Here is a 7,323-nt window from a genome sequence, read left to right on the forward strand (position 1 = left end):
ACAACAATTGCACTCTCTCCACATGAATGAAACAATTTCTGTTTCATATTAGATACTATAATTGATGGAATGTAACTGATGGGTGGTCTGGTTCTTTTTCAGAGTAAAAAAGAAAAAACAGGTTGCTTCAGGCTTACTGCTCAAGACATTGAAGCAGTTTGCAAATTTGCCACACCGCAAAACTCATTTGTCCGTGTTGTCTCAACTTGGCTGTATGCCTGAACACATTTGAAAACCCCATTTGGAGATGTTTTCCGCACTAAAATAGTACAATGCTTAAAAAAAAATCCTATTTAGTGAGGAGTTTGTCTTTGTGAGCGTGGCGTCATGCTAAAAACCCTATTTTCGCCGGGAACGGCCACCCTATCACAAACTCGGCAGGGGAGCCACATTAGAGGTAATGTCATCCACAGTTTAGCCCTCCACTCCTCATTCTTCCATCTCTCCCCTAATGAACTCCCACTGAATTACCACTTCGCCAGCGCCTTGCTTTTTTATGATTCTATTTGTTTATCTATCTCTGATTTCCTCTCTCCTCGTCTTCCCCCTGCGCCCCGGCCACGCACCAGCTCTTTAATTTTATTGGCCACCGTTAGCGGGTGGCGAGTCGAGGCGTTTGGCTCGGAACGGCTCTCCTACCCATCCGCCCCCGGTTGGTGAGATTAGCAGATTAGGGCGCTCATCAGTCAGGGAGGGGTGGGTTGGGTGGGGGGGACCCCCGCCGTGGCAGGCCGTGGCCAAATCACACAAACATCCTGGAAGGCATTGTGCCGTAATTGAATGCGCAATAATTTCCCCCCATTAATACATCAGTCATATCGCAGCTTACGCATGAAACGTGCACATTATCTGTTGCATTTTTCTGCTAATGTCTTCACTCTTCAACAGTAAATCTAATAGGCAGAGGAAAGGGGGAGCAGGGGGAACAAAAACAGAAACATGGAAGCCTTGTTATTTTTTATTCGTCTGTTCTAGATGTCATGAGAGAGAAAAAAAACAGGAAACTGACACTGATAACAGCTGTTCCTGTTGTCAAGGCGCTGATGTAGAGCTGGTTAACCCAAAGTGAAGAACTCGTCAGGAGACACAGGAACATTTAGTGGAGCTCCGTGGTAGACTGAAGACTCTGTCCCATGCCTCTCAATTCTGCAGTCTACTTGACCCAATCCTCACCCTTACTACTTCCAAATAGGGTTATCCTTCACACACCAATGCCTCTATTGGTTGTTGAGCTCTAATCAAGACACAGTGCTGACTAATGTTAACTGAAGTCACATGGTCTGTACACAGGTCACATGCTATACATTCTAAGAGTCTACGGCTGTCTGCATGAAGCAGACAGGTTACCATAGGATACGAGCAGCCTTATCAAGACAGCTTCGTAGACCAACCTCAGCAGACAGGAGATGAACCGCTCTGAAATACCTGCTACTAGAGCCCGACTGATATATCAGCTGATATAGATCTAGCACAGATACACTGATATCTGTGAATTTTTTTACTCCCTAATATTGGTATCGGTATCAGTCCCAAAATTCCAGGATTGGTCTGGCCTTACCTACTATGACTGACTAGAGAATGACCAAATATTTCCTTAACACCTGCTGGGGTTCACATTAGTGACTGACAGCTGCCAGACACTCATCCCTTATTAATATATTGCTTTCCATAATTTCAAGGCTGAATCAAGAGAAAAATCACTCTCCTTCCTTCCCACAAAACATAGTGATTTACTTTTATTAATACTTACACATGCTCATACATATACAGATGCACATTCTACAAACCACCTTTTAAATTGATGTTATCATAATTGATATTACCATACCTTTTAAAATGTCTTTGGCAAGGTTAATATTAGTCTTTTATGCATTATTTATGGTAAAAATGGAGCTCTGTAAACTCAGGATGACCAACAGGGTAAAATACCATGGTAACATGTTGAGGCATTGTAGCTCCTTCTATTGAATAATAACTAATTATTTTGAAGTTAGTAGTCCTGCCAGCTAAAACTAACATGTAGTATTAGGGCCAATGTGCAAAACTGTCTTTTTTAAGATAAAGTTCAAATATTTTGATATGAATAGTTTGATATTTTAACCCTTACACCCTGTTTAGATCCAATTTGACCCTGTTTTGACCTTTAAAAGTAATAAAACACCCTAAATTACATTCTTTAAAACATTCTTTTATGACTTTTCAGTGACCCAGAATATATAAAAATGGAAATTCATTGGGGTGCAGCTGATATACATTTCTTTGCACATAGAGGGAGTCCTGGGTCAGTGTTGATTTATTGAAATGAAATCTACCATCGAGACCGTTTAAATGTTGTTGCATCATTCACTTTCTATAAATTAATATCAATCTATAATTGATATGAAATATGTTTCATTTACTCAACATTCATGTTTTTGTTGTTTAATGGAATCATTTATTAAACTTCTAATCACAAATAAATCAGTCAAACATTTCAAAAGGTAAACTTTAATAACACTATGATCAAATATATTTATCCCACTAATATCATCACAACTTACTTGACTGCTCTGCATATGGCACTTTATAAATAAAGACTGATTGATTGATTGATTGATTGATTGATTGATTGATTGATAGATAGATATGTGCTGGATGAATACACAGTGCATGTAGAGGGTGTGGCCCTGCAGTAAGTAATGTGCTCTGTGCATGTGATTGAGGAATAGGAGAGATATTCAACCACATTTAATCTAGTTGTTTTAACAAAGATTATGCTACAAGATGTTTTTTTTCTAACTACATTTACGTTCCCTGTTATAGGCTAAAGTGCAGTTTTGTAAATTTACAGTTAATTCCCGTTAATTTCCATATATTCCCGTTAATTCCCATGGAAAATTTCCAACTTTGAAAATTCCTGGAATTTTGCAACCCTAGTCTCAATCATATAAAACAATGCAGAGTATGAGTTCAATCTTAATTTGTATCATTATTTAATAAGAAAAAACTCAGAGAAACAGAAACATCTTTGTCAAACTTTCATTCTTCAGAAAGACTGCCACAAAACTTGATCAATCTTTCTTTTCTTTTCTTATCCACCATAACATTTCCCCATGATGCTTGGCATAACAGTCTGAGTGGATTGTGACTTAGTGCAACACGTGAAGCATTCATGGATCTAAGTGTGTGGCGGGGTTGTCTTTGTATTATCTGTACTATTGTTTTTCCCTCTGCTCCGTGGCCAACTTAGTTATTGTGCTAAGTTATCTCCAGTCTCCATGCTTCAACATGTTCATACACAAACACCACGCTAAACTCGCCTCTCACAGTTGCCACTCAGGCTTGATCCCGTAAATGTTGCCATGGTTTTGTAGCTTAGCAATGCCTGTGTGTGTGTGTGTGTGTGTGTGTGTGTATGCTTTACACACTCACCTTTAATTCTTTCCCTTCAGCAGCCTGCAAACACTCAGGGATAAGTGCTTGACGTGCTGGCTGAACAATAGACATATTAACTCTTGCAGTGACTGCTGGTGGGGTGTTTGTGTGTGCCTGTGTGTGTGCCTGGGTGTGTGCGAAAAGGAACACACAGGTGGTAGGTATTAGGAAATATACTGTAAACTCACCAAATTTATTTTACTTTATTGTGATTTTTAATGATCTGCAAATGAAATGCTTCTACTGAAGTCTGTAAGCAGGATTTCTGGAAACACTGAGGTGACCTGAAGCAACACATTGTTTTCTAGTGTGTTTAAATGTGCCACTCTGCTCCCATATTTAGGCCAGTGACTGCAAGTACCAAATTCTGCCAATTTTTATAGCTAGCCCAGTAAAATAACAAACTGTCCTCTCTCTCTGCCCTCCAACCCCATGAAATGACTGACCAATGAATGGACTGACAGCTCCCACATGACTTTTGTTGATACATTTTGGTTCATTGGAAATTTTGCAGTATGAATCCAAATTGAAGCAAAGGGATAAATGTGACAAAGGAGAACAAACCACATGATCTTTTGATATATATATTTATTGTTTTTAGTTGTCACCAAAATATATTTTTTTAATTTTACAATAATTGTAAATAGTATCAGGAATGTATGTATATTGTAGATTGTAGAATATTTTACATAAAGATTGTGTATTGTATATAATATTTTATTTTATTAATTTATTTATTTTTAATCACTTTCACCATTACCTCCCATTCCACTACTCAATTTAATATTCTATATATTGTCTCTCACTACATGATCATTTGTTGACTTGAAACAAGAATAAGCTACACTAATTTCACAACTAATGTGTAAAGTGAAAAATCTCCTGACTCAAAAGTTACGGGTTTTTTTGGCCAAAGACTAAAGCTAAAAAGTTCTGATAAACCTACTGGACATGACTTATCCAGCACCAAACAGCTGGAATACAAAGTTAGTAACTTACTAGTGAACATAGTGGAGCATTTAACAGCTGAAGAGAATTCTCAGGAGTTGGTGGAGACCAAAAACAAAGCTAAAAGGAGAGTGAATGTTGGACTTAATAAGTTAAGTGGACACAAACACGACTCTAAATGAAAGTTTATGTTGCTCTGCATTAGCTAGATGTGTAAATTTACACATCTAGCTAATGATAAGTGTTTGTAACTATTTGTCATATGTATTATTTATTGCCATTTAAAAGGTGATAATATGTGAGATGTTTTTGGCTTGCTCTGCTGTCAAAACTTGCCAAATATGCAATAAATGCAGCTTTAAACATATTGTATAGAAGTGGAAATGACACAATAAAATACATTTAATGTGTATATATCATATCAAAATAAATATAAAACAAATGTGTATTTTTGTTCAGTCTAATTTAAACCTCTCCTAAGGTTGTGTAAAACCCTCAACAATACAGGATGTGACCTTTATGTTCTTAATGTTTCTGCTCTGTTTGTATCACAGCACTGTGAATTCCTCTGGATGCTACACTGAAGGTGTGCAGGGAGTCACTATGACACCAAGAACCAGACCAAAGAGAAAGACCGCCCCCCCCCCACGCCCCACCAATAGAGATGCAGAGAGAAAATGAAAGCGATCAAGAGAGCAAATATTGATACAAGGCAGTCTGCGGAGCTGCTGCTGACCTGATCAGCAGATACTTACAGCTGCTGTGAAGTGCATTAGGACAGAACACGAGTGTATCACCTACACATCCACATGTACAGAGTGCATTCACACTCACAGCCACGTGTTTATAACAGTGATGAAAAGTGGTGGAAAATCAAGCCAGCATGAGTCCTGTGATGTCTATTCAAACAGCTGTGAACACATCTTCAGGTATGAATTAGTAAATGATCGATAACGGTCCAATTAAAGTAAACCAGCGTAAAAAGGAAACAGATATGCTTTTAATTTGAAATCATACTCAAAATGTACAGATAAAGGTGTGTGTGGATTAGTCTATCTCACTCAGTATTTCATGTATGATTTATTAGTGTGCATTTGTGTATTTGCATGTGTGTGTGTGTGTGTATTTGTGTTTGCATGTGTGTGTGTGTGTGTGTGTTGCACATGTGTGCGCGGCCATGCTCAGGGAAGCGCACCGCCCCGCGGATGACACTCAGAATGCATTATAACCATTAATGAAAAAGTTAATGGGGCATTTTCTTACATATCAATTTACATTTGGACTATTTGGGCGCGCAAATGATGTCTGGGCGGTCGTGGCCATCGCCACTCGGCACCAAAACAGAGAGGTCTAATGTGTTTTTGTGGACATCAAATGTTGTGAATAATGACGCGTCCACTGAATGCAAATCAGATGACACTTGATAGGCCATGATCAACAGTGCCTGCATGGAAACTTTCACCCACAGACACAATGAAAGAGAGAGAGAGAGCCAGAGAGAGAGAGAGAGAGAGAGAGATACATAGAGGGAGCTATCAGCAGGACAAAACATTCCCCTGCTACACAGCTTTATTACACCTTTCAGATATGATGTAAAGCCACATTCATTATCTTGCATAAACCATGAATCCATATATGCTAAATATGCTGGTATGTGTGCAGAAATCCTGTATCATAAGCAAGAGGTACATTTGCAACACACACACACACACACACACACACACACACACATATATACACACACATGCAGACTCCCCCTGAGTTTTATGTAAGAAAGGGCATAACATAATGCTCCCTAATGCATGACACAGTGTTGTATTCAACTATATTAATGTCATCATTTTTCTGTGTGAGAACAGTGTGTGGCGCTGCTGTGTTGTCACCTCTTGGCCCCCAGGAGGGTTTACAGCACTGGAATTGGCCTTGGAGGGTGAGAATGTCAATTTGGGAGCCATTTGCCTGAGGCATGGAGACAGAGGTGTACACACACACACACACACACACACACGCACACACACACACACACGCACACACGCACACACACACACACGAATAAACAGTGAAATATAAATGTGGTATTATTCAATTTAGATCAGATTCAGGCAGCAACAACAGGCTTTTTCTCCAGCAGTCACAAAACAGATGTGGGTTATAGCCTGTGCTTTGCTAGTCCCAGCCCCTTAACGCTCCACTGACACTTTACTAGTCCTGAGTCTAGTTCTAAATCAAGACAGTCAAGTTCCGAGTTCAGACCAACAAGACCCAAGTCAAGCCAAAGTTCTGAAGTTCATATGATGTGTTGTAAACCAGTCATTGTAAGATTAGGGACAGTGGTAGCGTCATGCAACTGGTCTCACAACAATGACAGGTAGCTAACACTAGCCTTGTACATGCTTTATTGACTCTTAAAGACAACATTTAGACTACTGAATCTGGACAGGAAGAACTCTGGTTACCACACTGTGACTACAACTCACTGACATCACAGTTCTTTGTCAACCAATTAGATTGCAAAGTTAACTACTTCATTCTAGTTCTTAGCTAACGTAAACTTAATCCCCAGCTGGCCATTAAATACCATGTCAACTTCCTGTTCCTGTCCAACTTCAACTTCTGAACCAAGTTAAAGTTTAATCTGTGATGTGAAGTATTTACACTGCCAAACACTTTCCTTCCTGCTCACATGATTGAGAAGAGTTGATTCACTGCAAATACTTTAAAAAAATAAGTTTTAATCATTTGCAAATCAATCAATCACATTTGTTTGAATGTGGTCATGTGACTCATATCCACAGTTATTATCATCTTTACATTTTCCACTACACTACACATTCCACTATTTACAGAATCCATAGTCAGGCCTGTAACAATATATTGTCTCAGAAATTACTGGACTACTACTCACTTAGCCAATGTGACATGAATAGCCTCTTAGCTGCTAATGTCAAGTGTGGTAATATT

This window comes from Scomber japonicus, chromosome 14 (genome assembly GCF_027409825.1).
Source record: "Scomber japonicus isolate fScoJap1 chromosome 14, fScoJap1.pri, whole genome shotgun sequence".
In the NCBI taxonomy this organism is placed as follows: Eukaryota; Metazoa; Chordata; class Actinopteri; order Scombriformes; family Scombridae; genus Scomber; species Scomber japonicus.